Below are 21182 nucleotides of genomic sequence, written 5' to 3'. Positions count from 1 at the left end.
GAACCACCGCCCCATGATATCCATGAAGCCCAAGCTCGGTGCCCACGGCGCAACATCCGCATGAGTTAAAGTTGCAGGGAAAGAGTATGGTCAATCCTGCCAGGAGACAAAGTAGTGATCAGAGAGCGCAAGCCAGGATGGAAATTCAGGACTCCTTATGAGCCAGGGGTCTGGACCGTGCTGAGGAGCGATGGGACCATGAAGACAGCCAGGAAAGACGGGGGAAGTGTCGCCAGGACCATCTCCTGGTTCAAAAGGGTTGACACCACACCCCAACAGGAGGATCAGTCAGACAACGATGTTGAGGCCGATGGGGCTGAGCCTGAAGAAGGTGATGAAACTTTGGCTAGTGGTATGGACTGGAGACCAGTGGGAGAAGACAGGGCGTCGAGCAATAGCGCACAAGCTGACCCCATCATTGAAAGCCTGCTGAGTAGGAGCCAACACCAACGGTACAACTTTCGTCCCAATCCTCCACCAAGCCAACAGTTTAGAAACTTTGTGTGCTGCCTAACATAAATATGGGTGTTCAAGACAGTTGGGAAGGGATGTAGCAGGTCAGCGTTCCTACTTTATCCGATCCGACCCTGAACAACACAGAGTGCAGCGCTATAAAATAAACGGGAATTTCCCGTGCTGGAGCAGAGTTTTCTATTGAAAATTTATCGAGTTTTAAGCTCCAGTTTTTGTCTATATGCTATGACTAAAATTACTGATTTTAAATTACTAATTATTAGTTTTGTTAAGAGTCTTGACTAACCAACATTACTAATGAGAAGAGACTACACGTGGGAATGCATATATGTTGCTTAATAATAAATGTGCGGTTTAACTAAATAAGTATCGTAAAGTGCTATTTGTTTTGTGTTTGTGCGTTTAAAATAACGTGTGCTAATGCTTTATTGCATTGCAGAAGGCTAGATAAGTACATACACATAAGGGTATTAGTGGGGTTTAACACTGTACAATCATTATGATGTGGTAACGTAGTTTTGTGTTTCTTTTAATTAAGATGGTCCGTTTTGGCCTAAAACAAGATGGCTGCCATTTACAGCCTGCGCTCGAGTGATCGAATTTTGATGAGAGGCTTTGCTGAATATGGTCGAGAGTCACCTGACCACAGCTTCTGCCTGGGTGAAAGTTTTCCGTGAGGAGGGCAGCTTTGGAAAGATTCCAACTGTCCTTGGACAGGGATAAAGCCACAATGAACAATGACCAGTCTGCGGTGGCTCTGCTAAGATATCGAGGAAGAGCATTAACGAAAGAAACATTTGCAAACTTGAGTTTCCTTCTTCCGTGGTTTTATTTTTGTGATTTTCCCTGAGCGGAGGTTTTCTAAATGTAACCAAGAGACTTCCTTTCCTGCTCGCTCTGCTCAGTGGCTCAACGGATATCTAACATTTGTTTGTAACTTTTATTTGTAACTTTCTCTATAAATATGTTAGACTAGAGAGGGTCCATGTTCGTTCGTTGGTTCGTTCTTTCCTTGCGGTCATCGCGTTTGGACGTTTCCTATGCTGAGGACGGCGGCTCGAGAGACTTTACCGAGAGACCTGTCCTGACCCATTTAGCTAGAATAGGTAACTATGAGATTAACGATTTTGCTAATGATTGACTTTTCATTTGAATTAATAGATAAACAAGCATTTGTTTGAATTCCAGTGTCGGGTGTTTATTCCTTGTCATTTATTGAGTTTCAAATGTATTTCTTATGTTTAAAATCATGACTCAAGGCAATGTCATTAAGGTCGCGTTGACCTCATTGTAGATGCAGATTGGTTTAGGTTTTCTCTCCTATATTCAGTGTGGATAGAGTAATAGTGTGAATTTAGTGTGAAGGGCCCTAGCGTATGATGTGTGATTGCGCGTGTGACTGTAGATTTACTCTGTCCGTGGAAGCAGGGAGAATTTATATGCGCCGATCTGCAGCAGTTTCCTGGTAGCAGTATGATGGTTTGATTATTGTCTTGATCTGATTAGATTGCTTGTACAAAGGCTTTTGATTTATTGATTATTGATTGATGTTGGTATATGTACTAATACTATATGTTGAGGTCGTCGTGTTGAGTTCTATGTAGTGTGTACGGCTTCTGGAACTTGGGAGCTGGTGACGGTTCCGTAGTAGGGCGGAGGGAAGTAAGTGCTGCTCTCGGGAAAAACGGGATTGTTGGCCCTGTACGTATGCGGGGAAAAACGTGTGACAATTGAAGTTGCGCGTCACATTGTCTGGGTTCGGAATCAGTGACATCGTCGTGTGTTACTATTAGGGACAAATTTTCGGTATAAAAGGAGTGTGTATGGTAGCGAAGGTTATCTGTGAAACTCTGGTCTTAAGTCCCAGGGATCCGTAAGGTTTGCCGTTAAAGCTTATCGCGGGAGTAGTAATAGGTATTCTCTGAGCTTGTCTGAAGGACTGTGCAGAGGAAAGCTGCTTGGTTAACGTGTGTTATAATTCTGTAGTGGGACAGACTGTTCGATGTTCTCGGGAAAGGCAGGATTCTGTGTGCATGTGCTATATTTTTCTAGTGTGAAAGTGCGTGAATATATGAGCATTTAATTGATTGTAAGACTCTTTGGAGCAGTCCTAGAGGAAACAGTTAATGGATGCATGTTAGAAGGGCAGAGTAGAGGGATGTGCTACTGTGTCAACGAAAGTGATTATTCCGTGGTGGAGCAGAGGTAAGCGCTGTTCTAGAGAGAAGCGGAATTCTTGTGAGAAAGATTATCTTTACTATTCTGTGGTTAGCGAAGCAGACAATGGAGATGTTTATATGTTGTAACTAATAGATTTTGTAGAATCTGAAACGAAGTCTACTGAAAAGGCTTTGTAAAGGAGGGGTAGACGAGTGACAGGAGACAGAGCAGAAGCGTCTGCAGCGACTGCTGACGTCATTCAGACCGCGCTGTGATTGGGTAGTGGATCAGAACAGTGCTCGCGCTAGGATTGGTGCGTTGGTGTGAGCCGCGCAGGGATTGGAAGGAGTACAGAGTGACGTAGACGCTCCAGGATTGGTGCGTTGGTGTGAGTCGCGCTGTTATTGGACAAAAATTTGTACAGTTGCGGAAGGGACTAGAGAATATTGGTAAACGTTAAAATGTATTACCAACCGGAGGAAAAGAAGAAAAAATCTTTGTTCGGTAAAATAAAGAGGTGGTTCGACAAGGATAAAAATGTAATAACTAGAGAGGGTGAATTGCTACCTCCGACGAGAACTCCTGCATCCTTCATGGTTGCGAAATATGGGTATCATACTTGTATATGGTTGGACAACTGGGCTAAGTATACTAAGGATGATGGTGTCTTAGCGTTCCCGGAACATGGTTCATTTAATCTGGCCGTGTTGAGAAATTTACGGGAAAAGATGATGTGTATAGAGCCTAGACCAAGGCCGACACAGTTCGAGGCGTTGGTGTAATGGGAAGATGAGGTGCATGAGCGAGAAAAGCAGAGGAGTGGAGGCAATTATAGGTACTTTTTTGGGAGGAAATATGATTGTGAGACTCATCATGATCGAATGAGGAGATGGCGAGATGCTAGTAAGGAATCAAGAATGAGAACAGGAGGAAATGATTCGAGGCAGCCGAGACATGCCACATGTAGTGGAGGATTAGATGTGCAGCCTAATTCAGGATTGAATACTGGTTGTTTGGGAGGAACAATTTTGGAACCACAGAGGATGACAGAACAAGTGGGTGCAGTGAAAAAATCTACTGAAATAACAGCTGAAGATTTGAATGATTGGTTGAAAGTTCTTCAAAAGAGGGATAAAGATTCACAGGCAATTGATGTAGCCAGGTTGCGCATAGAATTGGAGGAGCTTATTGCAGGGACAATTCCTACAGATATACTGAAAAACCATCATGATGGAGAATTGTTATTTATGTGTAAAAGCATCACCTGGAGGGCTAAGAGTACACATGACAGGTTAAAGGTAATAGCGAATGAACAGGGAGTTGACATGGATAAGGTGAAAGCTTTGCAGAAGTCTTACAGGATGGATTTTACAGACAAAGATATTGAAAATCTAAATGGTGCTGGCAGAACAGGACAGATTAAGGAAATGATTGCCTTATTGCGAAAATGGGGTGATGTAGAAAAGTGGAAGGATAGGTGGTACAAGAAAAGGGAAGATTCAGTGGACAGGACTTACTCAGCTTTTCCCATGAGAGAATAAGAGAAAACAGTGGATGCTTATCCTATGAGAGAGATTCCTGGAGGAGGATATGTACATGTCCCATGGACTAGACAGGATATTTTATCATTTACAAATGATTTCCCTCGACTGAGAGAAAAGCCCGTCGAGGCAGGTAGACAGGTTTGTGAAATTGTCAAAAGTGCTGTGGATTGACCTGAATAGTCTGTTTGATATAATTGTTCCAGCAGACTTGTGGGCAGAGTGTAAAATAGTTGTAGATTGGCCTGCTAAAGAGTATCCAAGAGATCCGAAAACAGGAGCACCAGATCCAGAGGTTATGAAAAAATACGAGCAGGTAATTGTGTTCCTGAAAAATAAAGTACCCCCGAAAGAGACAGACTGGGTTAAGATAGATCGAACGCATCAGGAAGCAAAAGAATCAGTTCATGCTTTTTACGAAAGGCTGATACTGGCTTTTAAACAGTTCAGTGGAGATGAACACCTGGGTGATAAGGATTTGAGTCATTTTGTATACAGATTTGTATATGGCCTGAGACCTGAAATCAGTGAAAGAATACGTGAGCATACAGTTGACTGGCAGAGTAAAAAGATTGATGAAATCTTGAGACATGCAAAATACTTCAGTGATGAGATTGAGGCAAAACAGAAAAAGCTGAAAGAGAAAGCAATGTGGGCACAGGTGAAAGTTGCTGAAAGACAAGAAGCACAGTTGATGGAACAGGCGAATAATCCAGGAATTAGACCCAGATATGCGGGAAAAGGAAAGGGAAATTTAGAGGAGGCTAAGAAGAAGTTTCCTTGTCACAACTGTGGACAATTGGGGCATTGGAGATCCGAGTGTACCAATCCACCATTAGTGAGTAATGAAAGTAAACCCTTAAATCAACAGGTGCAGAACGAGGGGTGTAATCAACAGCAGCAACAGCCGAAGGTTGTCAGACAGCAGAGTCAAGAGCCAAAACCGCCCTTGCCGCAGAATAGAGGGTCCCAAAAGTATAACCAGGACTCAGGATTCTACAATGATGAGCAGGTAAACAAACCGAGACATTCTAACCTGGTACAGCAGTACTGGTTAAAGAATGAGGGGAGTGAGTCTGAAGGAGACTATTGACGGTGCCGAAGGGAGGAGGAAGAGTGCATACTTGGTGCAACTCTAGAAATAAACCAGGCAGGACCATTTGTAGATGGAAAAATAAATGGGGTGAGTGTTACTTTTTTGGTAGACACAGGAGCGACAAGATCAACTGTCAGGTCAGCAGATATTAGAAATCTTCCTCTCTCGGACGAAGCAATCCAAGTAGTTGGTGTAGCCAATACACAGATTAAGACTCGTCTTACCGAACCAGTAAGGGTAAGAATAGGGAAATTTTCAGACATGCACAGATTCGTAGTCTGTGACACCAGTCCAGTGAACTTGTTAGGTAGGGCCCTATTGTGCAAGATGAATTGTACAATTTTCTGTACTCCGGATGGAATAGCTTTTGAGACACCAGATGAGGATGTTTTGTACCGGATGACTCTAGATAATAGAGAGAGTGAGATTGTTGGTACATATGCTGTGTTTAATCCAGATGATTTGCCTCAGGAGTTGAGACACACAGTGAAAACAGCAGTTTGGGATTTTACTGGAGAAGATGTGGGATTGATGAATAATGTGGATCCAGTGAAGATTTCAGTGAAAGAGGGGATTGTTTATCCTAACATCCCACAGTACAGATTGACACCAGAAATAATTGAAGGCATAACTCCTATAATTGACAAAATGATTCAACAGGGTGTTTTGAGAGAGTTACTGAGTAGCCCGTGTAATTCACCGATAATGGGGCTGAAGAAACCTAATGGAAAGTTCAGGATTGTGCAAGATTTGAGAAAAGTTAACAAAATTGTGGTGGCATGTTGTCCCATTGTGCCAAATCCTTCAGTGATTTTGTATCAGATTCCTCATGATGCTGAGTGGTACACGGTGATTGATTTGTGTCATGCTTTCTTTTCAATTCCATTGCATCATGACAGCCAGCCGATTTTTGCATTCCGGTTTGGCCAGCGTATTTTAGCATGGTGTCGTATCCCACAGGGGTATACAGAGAGTCCTTCGATTTTCAATCAATTGTTGAAAAAGTCATTGGAGAGTTTGATCATGCCTGAAAGCTCAGTGCTAGTGCAGTATATTGATGACTTACTTGTGGCATCGAAGACACGTGAAGCTTGTGAAGTAGATACCATAGCTTTACTGAATCATCTGGCAGATGGAGGGTTAAAGGTATCTCCAGCCAAATTGCAATTTTGCAAGAAAGAGGTGCATTATCTTGGACACAATATTGAAAAGGGTCTGAGAAAGGTGACTGATGACAGGATCAAAATTATCAGAGGAATGAGAGCCCCGATGACCCAGAGAGAGGTGAGGATGTTTCTGGGGATGGTGGGTTATTGTCGTCAGTGGATAAGTAATTTCTCCCTGATAGCAAAGCCACTGATTAAGTTGACCAAAAGTGAGGTGAGAGACCCATTGGAACTGGATGGAGAACAAATGGCGGCATTTGAAGAGTTAAAGAGCAGAATGTGTGAAGCCCCTGCTTTGGGAATGCCAGACTATGAGAAAGAGTTTGAGTTGTACTGTAGTGAGAGAAATGGTTGTGCACTTTCAGTGTTAATTCAGAAGCACGGACAACTGAGAAGGCCGATTGCGTACTTCTCATCGACACTTGACCCCGTAGCTGTGGGTTTGCCAGGTTGTCTGAAAGCGGTAGCTGCTACATGCAGAAGCTTGGAACAGAGTGAGGGCATAATAATGGGATATCCTGTAAGGGTGTTCGTACCTCATGATGTGGCAATTCTTTTGACAAGAAGCAGGACTCAGTACATGTCACATAGTCGGCTGACTAAATATGAAAAAATCATTCTGGGAGCATCAAACGTGACTCTCGAAAGATGTGTGAATGTGAATCCAGCAACGTTGTTACCAGATGCTGACAATGTGAATGTGGGAGATGATGTTGATCATGATTGTTTGGATGTGCTTGACTACTGCACGAAACCAAGACCAGACATAAGAGATTTGCCATTGCCAGAGAGTGATCATGTGTTGTTTGTGGATGGATCATGTCTGAGAACTGATGATGGTGTGCTAAGTGCAGCATATGCAGTGTGCAAGGTTTCAGAAGTTATGGAAGCTTTGCCTTTGAAAGGAGTAAGATCTGCTCAAGTGGCTGAATTGGTGGCATTGACAAAAGCTTCAAGATTGGGAAGAATCTGAGAGTGACTGTGATGACTGATAGTCAGTACGGATTTGGAGTAGTTCATGACTTTGGCCAGCTTTGGCTACAGAGAGGTTTCTTGACGTCAAGTGGGACTCCAATAAAGAATGCTGAGGTGATTGGAAAGTTGCTTGAGGCGATACAGCTGCCTAAAGAGTTAGCAGTTGTGAAATGTGCTGCTCATGGACAAGGAGATGATTTTGTTACTCTTGGTAATAGATTTGCCAATGACATAGCACAGTATTGTGCCAAAAACAATCATTCGATTAATACGGCACGAGAGAGGGAAATGTCTTTTTGTTCTGTGATATTTACTAATGTCCTAGAAACGTGGGATGAAGTAAAACAGTTGCAGGATGAGGCAGGAGATGAGGAAATGAGAGATTGGATCAAGGCAGGTTGTGCCCCAAGAGAAACAGATCATGTTTGGATCTATAGAGATGGTAGACCAGTCATGCCCAACTCAATGCTGTCGACAATGGCAAGAATGTATCATGGCCAAGGACATCTGGGGAGGGACGCAATGATTAGGTCTTTTAAACAAACCTGGTACAATGCAAAGTTCAGGTTGATTGCAGAGAGCATCTGTCAGAGATGTTTGATTTGTCAGCAGTTCAATACTGGGAAAAAGACAGTGGTGAGCCTAGGAACAATAGGCAGAGAAGGAGGTCCTTTTACCAGAATGCAAATAGATTTCATTGAAATGCCCCAAGTGAATAAATTGAGGTATGTTCTAGTGGTAGTCTGTTTGTTCTCAAGATGGGTGGAGGCCTATCCGACTAGGAGAAATGATGGAATAACAGTTGCAAAGTTACTGTTAAGAGAGTTGATTCCTAGGTACGGGTTCCCAGTGACAATTGAGTCTGATAGAGGTGGACACTTCTATAATGAGCTCATGGGTTTAATTTGTGAAGCATTGAGCATACAGCAGAAGCTACATTGTGCATACAGACCAGAGGCTTCTGGAGTCGTTGAACAGATGAACGGCACAATAAAAAACCGAATTGGTAAGATGTGTCTAGCCACTGGAATGAAATGGCCTGATGTCTTGCCTCTAGTGCTGATGACTATTAGGTCTACTCCAGATAGAACCACAGGTTTGAGTCCGCACGAAATCTTAATGGGACGTGCGATGAGACATGCATTTGTGCCTGTCAACAAGTTGATGACAATAACTGATGACATGATTTTGGATTACTGTAAAGGCCTGGCTGACGCAGTTCATTCTGTGTTTCACCAGGTTGGAGAAGACGCTACCACACTTGAGAAGAAGCAAGCCCATGATCTGAGTCCAGGGGACTGGGTGAGGATTAAGGTGCACAGGAGAAGAAATTGCTTGGTTCCAAGGTGGGGAAGGCCAAGACAAGTCATTCTGACTACGACAACTGCAGTAAAGTGTGCTGGTGTGAAAAACTGGGTGCATGCGAGTCATACTCTGAGAGTTCCAAATCCAAAAGATGGGACTGGTAAGGAGTATTTTGAAGAGTCAGATTCCAGTGATGATGCAGAAACTGAACCAGTGAGAAGGGGGAAAAATCCTGAAAGAGGTGAAGGAGGAAGAGAGTTGAGTGATTCTTTTCCCTTTCCAAGAGAGGCTTCAAGAGAAACATTGAGAGTCTCAGAGGAGAGATCAGATTCTGTAAGAGTGCCTGAAGTTCCAACAAGCAGTAGAAGAGAAAGGAGCAATTCCACAGAAACTACACCTGAATCAGATGAAGAGGTTGAAAATCCACTTGAGATTACACCTGAAGAAGCAGGGTTAGAAGAAGATAGAGAGGGACAGATTGCGGAAGACCCCCGAGGAGGTGTAGGGAACATTCCTGAAAAGCTAGGTGAAGGGACAAGTAGACAGCAAGAAGATTGCGTGTCGGAGATCCGAGGAGGGACAGAATTAGGGAAATCTCAATTGGTGGTAGAAAAGACTGTGGAGCGAAGGAAAATTGTTGAAGAACAAGAGGCAAATGAGACAGAATCAGATGAGAGTGAGAATGAGAAACCAGAAGGTCGAGTTCTGAGAAAGAGAGCTTGGATCGGAGAAAGAAATAATAAGGAGGTGAGACCAAAAAGGGTTGTAAGAGGAAATCTTTGGCCCAACAGAATAAAGAGACTGAGGTACAGACTGACACGAGCAAATTCATCGAAAGCTGAACAGGTGAACGAGGTGTCAAGTCAGAATAAAACAAAAGGTGAAAAACAAAAGGTTACAAAAGAACCAGAGGAGATCAAGAGAATCAGAAAACCTAACCAGAAGTATAGCTCACCGGAATGGACGTATGTGGCACTGTCTGAAGGTGAAGAGGCAGAAAGTCAAGGAAATCCAGAGGGGACCGTACGAGAAGTGGTTGAGGAGAAAACTGTTGGAATTCTAAAAGTTATCCTGACTGACATTGGAGAAGAGTCGGATGCACAGGATGTTGTTGATGATCTGATACAATTTGATGTTGCTGAAGAAGAAGTGAAAAGTGATGAAAATCCAAATTGAGTGAATTGAAGGAGTCACTTGGAGAAAAGTGAAAAGAGAAAATCTGAAATTAGCTGTGTGAAATAATCTAGTGTTCTAGTGTTCCAGTAGTGGAGTAGAAGAGGCTAAGTCAAAAGACACTGCCAAAGTAGTAAGATGGCTAACACAGAGAATAATCAAAGTAGATGTGCTTTCTTGAAAAGATGGTGCAGAATGTGCTGCTGCTGTACTGGATTATTAATGCTATTATGGGGTGTATTAGCTTTATTAGTTACTTTTAGAGTTGCAATAGACACTTTTGGAATACATACTGAGAATGTGACCAATGTAGAGAAGAGTTCACGAAAAGTAGTTCCAACTAGAATTAGTAACATTTACGTACATAAAGATAGGTCGATTAATGATTTTTCTAGCAATGTTTTTTCAAAGTTGTTGTACGAATACGTAAAGACAATGGAAGTTAGGGATTGCTACGTATGTATGCAATTGCCTGCATCCGTTTCAGAGGGTGTTACTTATCACCATTTACCAGCTACGTATGGAATTTCATGTAGTGTGTTAAGTAGTGTTTTTTATTTGTTAGGGAAAATAGATTACGAGATGTCTAACAAAGATAACATTTTTGGGCAATTGCCTATGAACAAAAAGCTGAATCCAGCTAAAGAAGCTAACATTTTTGGTGAGATTTTTATTGAGAAAGAAGAATTAACCTTAGATTATATTTTTAGAAACAATTTAACTTGCAGTCTGAAAGAAGAGGAGAAGGCTTTCTTAAACATGGTAGAGGAAAGGAGAATGAGCATGCATGAGAAGGCAGGGAAATATAAAGTGAGTGAAACAATTTGGGACATTGAGATGGGAAAGGAGTTGAAGAATGGGGCCAGTCCGACTTTGGCTTTAGATGCACCACAGAAGGGTAAACTATGCATTACCAGAAGGAAATCCCAATATGATACATATTTTGTTGGGACTAGTGAGTGTCATGATACATACTTCATTGCAACAGGATGGGGTTTTAAAGGTGGTGAAGATCCAGTTTTCCCAGGAGTGTATTATGTTTGTGGGAGCAAGGCTTATTACAAGTTGCCTGACCATTGGTATGGCACGTGTTATGTGGGCCTGGTCTTTCCAAAGATTTTTCATATAGATAGGATAGAAGATGTAGAACACATTAATTTACTAACACGTTTTAAGAGAGAAACTTGGTCAGAGATAGTGGGTGACATTTTTGGTGCTTTAATTCCAGCAGTGGGAATTTCTTTGAATGCATATGGGATTCGGAAACTGTCAACAGTGGTGGATCGCTTATCGACAAGTACCGCTGGAGGGTTTCTTTTGGTAGATACGGAGATGATTGCCGTACGTGCCATGTCTATGCAAAAACGACTTGCCCTTGATATTCTATTGGCTAAAGAGGGTGGAGTTTGTGGAATGCTGAAAGTTCAACATTGTTGCACTTACATTCCTGATGAAAGCAAAGGTCTAAAGAACTATATCAAAAATATTACTGATTTACATGAAGAATTAGTACCACTAGAAGCTGAAAGTGTCTGGACTAAAATAGCTAATAAGATAGTTGCTGTTAAGAGTTTTATTGCTAAGATAGGTAGTACCATTATTGGTAAAATATTGTTTCCTTTGACATGCATAATTGTTGCTTTATTGATACTAAGATTGGGGTGTTTGTGTTGTAAAAACAGGGGAGGGAAAAAGAGAATAATCAGAGGGAATGCTGAGAAGAAACAAAAGAGGTCAAGGAGAGACCCCACAGGAAATAGAATTAGAAGAATTGAGGGAGAGTGTGTATTTGGAATCGAGGAGGGATGATGTGAGAGAGTCTGGTGTTTAATGTTGTGTCATAAAAGACATTTTCAATTTCTCCTAAAAATTGGGACTAAATTTTTCTTTTTGGGTGGTTTTTGTGGTGATAAGATATCACCAAAGGGGGGATTGCTGGAGCAGAGTTTTCTATTGAAAATTTATCGAGTTTTAAGCTCCAGTTTTTGTCTATATGTTATGACTAAAATTACTGATTTTAAATTACTAATTATTAGTTTTGTTAAGAGTCTTGACTAACCAACATTACTAATGAGAAGAGACTACACGTGGGAATGCATATAGGTTGCTTAATAATAAATGTGCGGTTTAACTAAATAAGTATCGTAAAGTGCTATTTGTTTTGTGTTTGTGCGTTTAAAATAACGTGTGCTAATGCTTTATTGCGTTGCAGAAGGCTAGATAAGTACATACACATAAGGGTATTAGTGGGGTTTAACACTGTACAATCATTATGATGTGGTAACGTTGTTTTGTGTTTCTTTTAATTAAGATGGTCCGTTTTGGCCTAAAACAAGATGGCTGCCATTTACAGACTGCGCTCGAGTGATCGAATTTTGATGAGAGGCTTTGCTGAATATGGTCGAGAGTCACCTGACCACAGCTTCTGCCTGGGTGAAAGTTTTCCGTGAGGACAGCAGCTTTGGAAAGATTCCAACTGTCCTTGGACAGGGATAAAGCCACAATGAACAATGACCAGTCTGCGGTGGCTCTGCTAAGATATCGAGGAAGAGCATTTACGAAAGAAACATTTGCAAACTTGAGTTTCCTTCTTCCGTGTTTTTATTTTTGTGATTTTCCCTGAGCGGAGGTTTTCTAAATGTAACCAAGAGACTTCCTTTCCTGCTCGCTCTGCTCAGTGGCTCAACGGATATCTAACATTTGTTTGTAACTTTTATTTGTAACTTTCTCTATAAATATGTTAGACTAGAGAGGGTCCATGTTCGTTCGTTGGTTCGTTCTTTCCTTGCGGTCATCGCGTTTGGACGTTTCCTATGCTGAGGACGGCGGCTCGAGAGACTTTACCGAGAGACCTGTCCTGACCCATTTAGCTAGAATAGGTAACTATGAGAATAACGATTTTGCTAATGATTGACTTTTCATTTGAATTAATAGATAAACAAGCATTTGTTTGAATTCCAGTGTCGGGTGTTTATTCCTTGTCATTTATTGAGTTTCAAATGTATTTCTTATGTTTAAAATCCTGACTCAAGGCAATGTCATTAAGGTCGCGTTGACCTCAATGTAGATGCAGATTGGTTTAGGTTTTCTCTCCTATATTCAGTGTGGATAGAGTAATAGTGTGAATTTAGTGTGATGGGCCCTAGCGTATGATGTGTGATTGCGCGTGTGACTGTAGATTTACTCTGTCCGTGGAAGCAGGGAGAATTTATATGCGCCGATCTGCAGCACCCGCACGTGGTCTATTGACGCAACTGACACACTGGTGTGCGTGTGAGTTATTTATTGAGTGAGTGAGAGACCGGCCCATCCAGGAGCCCGCACTGACTAACAGTGCCCCCGAACCAATTTGTATGCTGATCACAGGTTCCAGTCATAAAGAGATGGGTCCGTTGGCTAATATACCTGCGACATAGATCCGTACGTAGATGCGTGTAACTTGAATATCCATTTAGAATAGCTCCCTGCCAGCAACGCACTGACAGTGAGTGATTCCGTGGCCGGCGATTCAATATTGCCGAGGTGTTTGGAAGTTAGTAACTCATGCTATACAAACGAATTAACAAGAAATTGTCTACCAGTTAAGTATTTTAGTTGCACCGCGCATTTTGCATGCAGTTAACTACTGGGGAATACTCACAAACTAATTACAGTATGGTTTGCTCTTTTTAGCGACGTCTCTGCCCCGGCCCCAACTGACTTGAATCCAGTGCCCTGTGTTTTGTTTGTGTGAATAAGTGAGAGAGAGATGGGGCGCGCGAAAGCCCCCTCTGGGCAGATGTAAAAGGTCGCTCTGTTCTTATCGACCTTTGATGACCTCATAGACAGTGCTTTAAATGGGAAAAAATAAGTGCAGGTACTCATAAAATTGAGCTGTGGACATGGGCGGAATTAGGGGCGGGGCAAGGTGCCAGCATCCAATGAGATCAAGATATTCTCGGAGTACATCTGGGAATGTTGATGAAGAAATAGATATTGTTTGTGAGTATTTTACTTCACCGACACTGGCACTGAAATACGAATTATATAAACTGCATAGTTGATATAAGATATACGGTTGTATTTTCATGGTACGTATTGAATTATTTATGTAGGAGTTTTATGTAGCGCTGTGCATAGTGGCACTATAACGGGGAGCGGATGCGGTCGTCGGCTACGCTGCCGACTTTGGTGCTGGAAACCAGAGTTCGAGCCTCGAGGTCGCGTCCAGATGCTGTGATTCTGGGCAAATCACTTAATCTCCCCATGCCTGAATGTGTAATGTAAATACGGTGCTATGTAAAGCGCTCCAATACCTTCGGGTCAAGTTTGCGCTATATAAATATGCAAAAAAAAAAAAACAATATATGAAGTCGTATTCACATTTCCTGGGCATGCCCTGTTCATTATGTGTTGATGAGCAACCAATGCAGCACAGAACTCTATTGCACTGAAAAGTTATCAGCGTAATCTGCTGAAATAGAATTACTTTTTTCCATATCAGCTCATAGTGCACATCTGTGACACACATACACGTAGGTTCTCACACAGACACTAACACGCACATCATTCGCTAAAACTGATTTTTACAAATGCAATATCCAAGCTGTACTGTATGCGTTTACCCTGATGATTAGTGACATCCCCCTCCACTCTCAGTCTGACAACAGGCACTCAGCACCCAATGTCATCAATCCCCATGTTTCATACAGCCCCATTATGACTGCAAGAGAAGGGTGCACAAACGTTTCTCGAATTCATTGGGATTTAGCGCGTAGCGCTACATTGGGATTGTGTGGGTAGCGCTACCTGCTGACTGCCCATAAGTAAAAGGAGTCATGACCAGAAAGTTCCTTGAGCTATTATTTTGTTTCACTAGCAAATGTTCTGAAACTGCTGTTCCCATGATTGCAAAACTACGACAGGACACCTGTTTCACCTCGAGGTTTGTGCTGTAATCACCCGGATCTCTAGGTGGCGAAGCAGAAGAGTGAGAGGAGCTGTGTAAATAGAACATCTCAGCAGGTTTTGTTTCAATCGAGGCGTTATCGGTACTGGCCGCCATCTAGGATCGTCTGTCAATACACACATTCACGGCTCCTTACGAGAGCCAAATTTCAGTGGGGGGCCCACTAATAATTTCGGGGGGGGGGGGGGGGGGTGCTGATTCTTCCAGCAATATGTATGGAGATGCAGGGGTGAAAACACAACAAAGCCTCGTTAGCAAGTGAATGGTCTTTTAAAGACCTGTGACGTACTCGGTGCGGCTGTGATAAAACAGTCGCCAGAAGCTGCCTCAGCCCGGGATGAGAGACACAGGGGGGAGGGGGAAGGAAGCCCTTTCAGCTCTATGGACGTTGCGCGCCTGATTGCTGTTTCTGATGAGACTGGCTATGCCTGTCCAAACAACGTTGCTACACATTTCCTAATGTAAGCTTGGCTACTGCCCCAGAGTACCGGTACTCTCCCTGGCCAAGGAGAAGTTCCGGTACTGGAGGTGGAACAATTTGGAAGGGCCGGTATTCAGTACCGGTGAGTACCGGCCCATTTAAAGCACTGGAGACACCTCAGCCCTGCACGACTGGGCATGCTACACATGCAGGCAGGTTGCTGCCAACTGCCTCTGCCATCCAATTTATTCAGAGGCACAGGGCTGACTCCTTCCCAGCCCCACCGCCCACTGGTACTTACCTGATTTCCCTGTAGGCAGCCTGCCTGCCTCTACACAGTAATATGATACGCGCCAGTGACGCCTGCAAAACACAGCTCACTAATATCTCTTAAGTGATCGCGTTTCACCGGGTCCCCGCGCACTCGCTTCCTTGTTCTCATAAAACGGAAGGTTAGAGAGAGCAGTGCAGGTGAGCGGAGCTGCCAACCCCCAGGGAGTGGCTGGAAGGGTGGGCGTGTCCTCCCGAAGCACAGGACCAACTTCAGGGCGCAATTCAGCAGTTACCGGGCGAGAAGAGAGACAGCAGCAGGCAGCATTAGCTGTGGACTCCAGGCACCTTCAAGGTATGAAAGGCACAGAGGGAAACCGAGGGACACCCTGGGAATCAGAGGAACCAGCTGGGGATCTGAGGATCTTCCTGGGATTTTGTGGGTGGGGGGGGGGGGAGGGGGCAGCTGGGGATCTGAGGATCCGAGGGGACTTTTGGGAATCTGAGTTTCCTGAATATTATCCGAGGGACATGTTGTTCATCCAGGCAACCTGCTGAGGATCTGAGGGTCATGTTGGGATCCGAGGGACATGTGGGATCTGAGGGACATCTTGGGATTCTGAGGGACCTAATGGATTCGCTGGGAGAATGAAGGGCCTCTTGGGGGCAGGAGGGGCCACTGGGGATCTGAACTTGGGAATCGAGTGAGTTGGCAGGAATCTTGGAATTTCCCATAAGGACTAAGGTACCTGCATGGGACTCAGGTGACGTTCTTGTAAATAGAAGGAACTGTTGGGTATCTGAGGGTCCTTGGGGCTACTGAAGGGGCTGCCTGTGGATCGATGAGTCTTCTGTAGCCAACAAACAAGGGCAGTTTGAGCACTGCCTCAGGCATGAAGGAATCCCTTAGGGCAATGTCCAGAGCAGCAAGCCACCCTGGGTAAAATATAAAGAAAACTGGTTGTGCTATGTTCCTTAACACATAAAATCCAATACATAGTGAAAAAGCAGCAAAACAATCTGTTCCATTAGCACAGAAACATGCTGCAACAAGACATACCTAGAAGTAGAGTAAACACAATTTAATCCAACAATAAAGACAGCGGTCATGTACAGACAGAACACAGGGATAGCAGTAGTGTTCAGCGCTAGGATGTGCAAACTCACTAATGGAAAGTGGCATAAATCAGAACTAAAGAATAAAGAGAAACTTAGAGCCTTTGGGAAAACAAAAGGCAAGGCCCAGCAGATCATTGACTGTGCTATAGCCAGGTCGTTTTTAAGATCCTAAAAGTCTTGTAATGACATATGTAAAATGTATGTGTTTCGACGCCGGCGAATGACTCAACGTGTCATCATCAGGATATATGATAAGATCCAAACGTCTGAGATTGATGTTGTTGATAATTGGCGCGAACGCTGCAAAAGATAGTAAGTAACTGGAGTTCATGTTATGATCATTTGTCAGGTTTTCAAGCAAATCTTAAATAGATTGCAAAGAAAATCCATTTACTGGAGGTCACCAGCAAATTATATTATTTAAGTGAAGCAAAAGCAGCTCACAATGGGCCACACATGTGAGTGATGCTGGCATGGCATCACCACACCAAGGCTTCAATATGGTATTCAGGACAGCATCCAACGTGAAGTATACCCCTTGATGACATGCCACGTGTATTGCATCCAGGACATAGCAAGTTTGATATGATTTTTACTATCTCAGACCTTCAGGAAGCCAATCAGAACACCAGCAGGGCTTCATGACACCATGTCACATGATGAGTATCCAGGACACCGAGCCACCCATGGGGGCCCCAGAACATCATGCCACCTAAAAGGAATACATAGCATCATGCCAGCTCGGACTAAATGCCACCAACACAGCATCCAGGATGCACTGCAACCTGTAAGGCATCTAGGACAACATGCCACCTGCAGGGCATACGGTACACTATGCCACCTGTCAGGCATCCAGGATGATAGTGCCATCTGCGTGGCATCAATGACACCCTGCCACCTCCGTGACGCTGAACTTTTAATGTGGCATTTAGGACAGCATACCACCTGTAAGGGTTTCAAGAGATTAGTCCTTTAGAGCTCCAGGTCTCCCACCAAGCGTTTCAGGCGGGAAACATCGTTTACATCGCATTCAGTACAACGCGATGCTGTTACAACGCGGTCGTTACAACGAACGCATGTAACCACGCAATGCCATTACAACGCAAGTCTTTACATCGACTTGCGCTAGATGGCGTGCTAACATTACAAATAGTGTAGTTTACTATCCCAACACCTTCCCTACTGTTAAGTGGACTGGAGTTGGAATAGTAAATTACGCTTTTCTAATGTTAGCACGCCATATAGCGCAAGTCGATGTAAAGACTTGCGTTGTAATGGCATAGCGTAGTAACATTGCAGTCGTTGTAACGACCGCGATGTAACTGCACGCGTTGTAATGACTCGCGTTGTTACGTCATACATCCGTTTCAGGCACTTTAGGTCATTCAGGACTCTGGTAAACACCTGAGACACTGGTCGAGGCTGGCACCTCCTTGGAGTAGGATAGTATTTTGTGGGAGAATGTGGGTGTGAGTAGTCAATGGCTTCTGCTTGTCCAGGATGGGGTCAGAGCTCCACAAAACACAGGTATTGCCAATGTTAAAATACAGGTCTCTCCAGTTTTCAGCCTATTTCCAAGTGTCTATTTCTTTATGAACCGTTTCGTATTTTGTGATGGTCTCTGTTTTACTTAAAGGACACTTTGCTGAGTGTGAGGAACTAAGAGCGTTATGCAAGGCACCCACCATAAATTGTCAGTTGTCCTGTCTGCACTATTTACAGTGTACATTTATGAGCACACTCTAAATAGAGATGACATAACATGATCATGCACTCTAATTAGGGTGGGTGGAACATCCGCCATTCTATAAACAACCACGTTTAGCCCTCATTAATTACGATGGGTTTGGTAACTGTAGTTATGCAAGTCATTATTTAAGTCGTGAGGTAACACACGGCCACCGTAGGAGGAAGTGTCGTAATGATGCTTTGGCGAGCCTGGCTATGGTCTTTTTGGTCAAATTGTGCCTGGCTGGCACTTGTATCACTTTCCTTGATGCGTCACACTGACGTGTACAGAAAAGTGATGGTTGTATTGCTTGACATGCCGCCTCAGTCAGGAATCCGCCATATGCAAATCACTCTTGGTCTTACTCAAATAGGAACAGTCCAGCCAGAACTGCCAGGCTCGGTCCCCTGTGAAGCAGAACACAAGCCACCCAGACCGGTTTCAGCCTATTTTCACCTGGTCAGTAGGTTGCAAGATGCTTCCAGTGGTACAGTGAACATGGGACCCACCTCGGGGCATACCCTTCACATACGGAGTGTTGCACTGAAGTATGCAAAAAAATGAGTGGTGGAATGGTTGAATCAAACTCAACCACTGGTAATTGCTGTCCTCATCCTAGTCCATAGTTTTTTGCCCATCATGGCACTTCAGACAGGAACCAGCCATATGCAAAAGAGTCTTCGTGCTGCTCCAGTGGAAACAGTGTAGTCCGAGCTGCCGGGTCAGGTCTCCTCTGAACCGGAACTCAAGCAGCCCCAGACCGGTTGCATACAGTGTCTCTTGGTGCAGTGAGGACTTTTCTCATTCATTATACTCTTTTGTTTGTCTCCTCACTGCACTTTCATAAAGATTTTAGGGTGATATTCTCGAAGGGTTTTGTATTTCTTTTATTGGTGGTTCATTTGTGATAGTTGGGTGTATTGGGGTAGAATGCCCAGAGGGCTTTATTTCAACTATTTCTGATAGGTTCAAACTTGCAAGCACGCCTATTGCTAGCCCTGAGTGAGGATGTGAACTTGTTGCTCCTTGTCAATTTATGGACCTGTAAGGTGTCCCTCCTGGAGGCGCACTTTGTGGTACTCTACCCAGCAGGACCAGGATGTTCTGCAGCCAGTTCGTAATTTGTAAAATAATGTGTTGGTGCCCAAACTTTTTCTCAGGTGGCTTGGAGTTGCCAAATACCATGGCTGTCTAATCTCGATTCCACCTCTTGCCTTTTGATCCATCAGCATACACTCTCGGCCTCTTTGTCTCCCTCTTGTGGGTTCTTTTTCACCCCTACTTTCACTCTTTGTCACTGTTTTTCATCTTTCTCTTCTCCTTTTCCCCCTCCTTATCTCCCTTTCTTGATCTTTTTCTGGATCAAAGCCTAATGATGGAAAAATAAGTACTGGTTCCCAAAAAGAGTGTTGGTGGGCGCCACCTGCAGCCACTGGCTCAAATGAGGCACTGGCTGGAGCCCTCCTTTCGTAGATGCTCGAATAACCAGGCCACCTGCTGACATACTATTTTCAGAGCCATTGAGTCTAAATCATTCTACGCTGCTGCATGACCCACTGCCATCAAAAGGAGGGGAGCGGCGGGATGACCCAACAAGTAGCATCTGTGAATCTATTACAAGGCAAGAGAGGTAGCAAAATGTCACTTAGCCTAGGGTGGCAATAGGCTTGCATAGGCCGTGTAGCTTTTATCATCTAGTTCCTTGGTTTGGGAACTACATTATTGTTCAGTGCCAAAGTCCACAGTAAAAACAGGAGTTGTAAGTGGTGTTTGCTTGGGGCTATTTGGTTGACTGGAATGTAAGAGAATGAAGTGGCTGCCACATTAGAGCAAGCCTGTGATAGGATGGTAGAGGAAGGGTTTAGACAATGTCACTCACATGTCAGGCCAGTGCATCTGAAAGGCCAGTATTTCGGTGAAAGAGTCATATGTCAAGATGGTGCCTCTGAAAGGATGGAGGAGGAGGCAAGCCTCAATTACAACTCAGTCTATTCCTTGTAGAAGTGGTGGAGTCAGTCATGCCAGGTCGGTGTTTCTGAATGGATGGAAGGGCTGGGGTAGAGTCAGCTGTATATCGGACTCTCCTTCACATGGTATTCAATCTTGCCCAGCTCTAAGTGTCTTTCATTGGCACCATGCATCCGGCTCTTATTATCCTGGGTTATAGGCTAGATGGAGTCACACAGGTTCCAGGTATATGCAAAGTCTTAGGCACTTTTTATCCTCAAGCTGTGCCACCTTCGAGAGGATGGACCTGGGGTTAGCCCTGGCTTTATTTGTTGAGCCCAGGCCTCTATCAGGGGTAAAGTTTAGAGGCACGTGGGCCCCACCAACAGCTAAAAAGGAGCCTCAGACATAATGGCAAGGGGGGGTTTTAAACAAAATAGTACAATGTGTGATTAGATTTTGTGTAGACCACAATATAATTTTTGATTATTCATAAAACTGGTATTATTCTACCCAACTAGTAAGTAGTGAAATTAGGAAAGTGTGCATAGCACATTGGTACGGAAAGTTTGGCTAAAATGCACAGAATTTCATATGAAGTGTTGAAGATTCTCCCTCTATAAATAACTAGGGCCTCGGAGAAAAATGTTTTGCCTATAGTAAGTAATTTATTTATTTTGAGGACTGGTAAAACGTGTGATTACTATAAAGATTTCGGGTAGTTCTCCACACTGTCTGGGCCCACCATGCAAGCCCAGTTGGAGCTTAAAAATCCATGTTTTCAGTTGTTTGAAGAGGTAGAGAATTCGCCACCAGAGAAGCAAAATCTCAGTCACCTTGTCCAGCCTTCGTTATCTC

General features: G+C 43.7%; 1 protein-coding gene across 5 annotated transcripts in view; it reads left to right on the top strand.

Moving 5' to 3' along the window:
• Positions 1-21182, top strand: part of SLC16A5 (solute carrier family 16 member 5) — a 529473-nt gene that overhangs the window by 268415 nt on the left and 239876 nt on the right. The window contains exon 1 of one of the 5 annotated variants that reach the window (XM_085617054.1): positions 15704-15884. The exons of the other annotated variants lie outside the window; for them this stretch is intronic. The gene's annotated coding sequence lies outside the window, so the exon portion shown is untranslated. Of the gene's footprint in view, positions 1-15703; positions 15885-21182 lie in introns of those variants that run through there. 5 annotated transcript variants of the gene reach the window in all.

This window comes from Triturus cristatus, chromosome 7, assembly GCF_964204655.1.
Source record: "Triturus cristatus chromosome 7, aTriCri1.1, whole genome shotgun sequence".
Classification (NCBI taxonomy): Eukaryota; Metazoa; Chordata; class Amphibia; order Caudata; family Salamandridae; genus Triturus; species Triturus cristatus.
The sequence above is the reverse complement of the archived record's forward strand: the minus strand, read 5'-3'. Positions and strand labels throughout refer to the sequence as shown.